The following is a 1,465-nucleotide window of genomic DNA, read 5'->3' on the forward strand; positions in this document are numbered from 1 at the left end:
CAGCCACCCGCAGCCTCCCGGGTCCCCACCCGCAGGCGGGCGGTATCCACAGCCTCCCGGTTGCTAAGGGAGGAGAGAATGCAAGCGCCCAGGTTGCGGAGAAGCCAAGGCTGTGCTGGAACCCAGCCCGGGGAGGCTCAGCTGCTAGCCCTTCTTCTGGGCCCCTAAGTGAGAGGACACCCAGCTCCTGGTCTGTTGCTGCGGGACGCGGGTTCCCCAGCACCTGTAATCTGAACACACACACACACACACACACACACACACACACACACACACAGGCAGTGTGCTTAGGCTGGTGTGTTTCCTGCTAGGCCCTAGGGAAGGCGGGCGTTGGCTCCGGGCACTAAGAAGAGCAGGGAGCAGCTACAGTGTGTCGCATTGCTTCTTGTAAAACAGACCCTAGACTGCAAACTCAAGAGAAAGAAGCCTTTCTCAATCTGCTTTGGGGTTTTATGCTGCTTCTGCATCTGCAAGGCGCTGTAATCGGGTCATTCCCTCCTTGTAAAATTCCCATCTTTGCTCCTAGCTGAGTTCCCACTCCCAGGAGGCTGGCTGTTCCGATGCTCAGAAGGCAGGGAAGATGCAGTTACTCAATAAATGGTGCTGGAATCAGTAGTTGTATTCGATTCCAGTAGGTAGAAAGCAAGGCTTTGATGAAGAAGCCTAGATTTAAGGGAGAGGGCCTTGGTGTGGAGGAATTTTAAAGCATTGGATTCAGATGACCTATTCCTAGTCCTCTCCTTGCTTTGTCAGGGATTTTGCTGGGTGACTTGGCCTCTGGCCCCAGGTTCCTCATGTATAGGTGACAGGTTGGACACATGGAGCTCTATTCTAACTCAGCCTCTCTTGCAAGTGTGAAGATTGTCACCTCATTGATGTCTTTCTGCTTTCCCACCCACCCTAAAGGGCCACTGCACAGGTCAGAGCCCAGTCCTCGGCACGACACTCAAGACCCTTCATCATGTCTCCCCAGCATCTCTCATCAGCTTCACTGTGACCATTTCCCCCACCCCTGCCACCCTAAACTCTCTCGCAAAACAAATTTTGTGCTATCCCTCTAATGGGAACCTACTTCCACCCTTGACTACCTGACAGACTTCTATTCATTCTTCAGCACTACCTTCTTTGATGTGCCCAAGTGTTTGGACGACTCCCACCTCTGGGCCCCATACTGTCTGGACATAGCTCACTTTTATACTCACCCCCTGTGCTGCACTGAATGGTCTACGGCTGCCTTTTCTACTTGAACATGAGCTCCTCTATTTTGTTTTTCTGTATTCTCAGAAACGAATAGCAGTTCAATAAATGTTTGGAGTATAAATGAAGGAAAAATTTTAAATGTCTTCAAAATGAAAGCATTTTTATTGAGTACTTACTAAACGCTCTCATTTTCCATACTATCAGAGTTTTCTGACCTAAAAGACCAGAGCCATCCCAATGTGTGTGTGTGTGTGGGGGGGGGGGG

The sequence above is a fragment of the Myotis brandtii genome, unplaced genomic scaffold (genome assembly GCF_000412655.1).
Source record: "Myotis brandtii unplaced genomic scaffold, ASM41265v1 scaffold36, whole genome shotgun sequence".
Classification (NCBI taxonomy): Eukaryota; Metazoa; Chordata; class Mammalia; order Chiroptera; family Vespertilionidae; genus Myotis; species Myotis brandtii.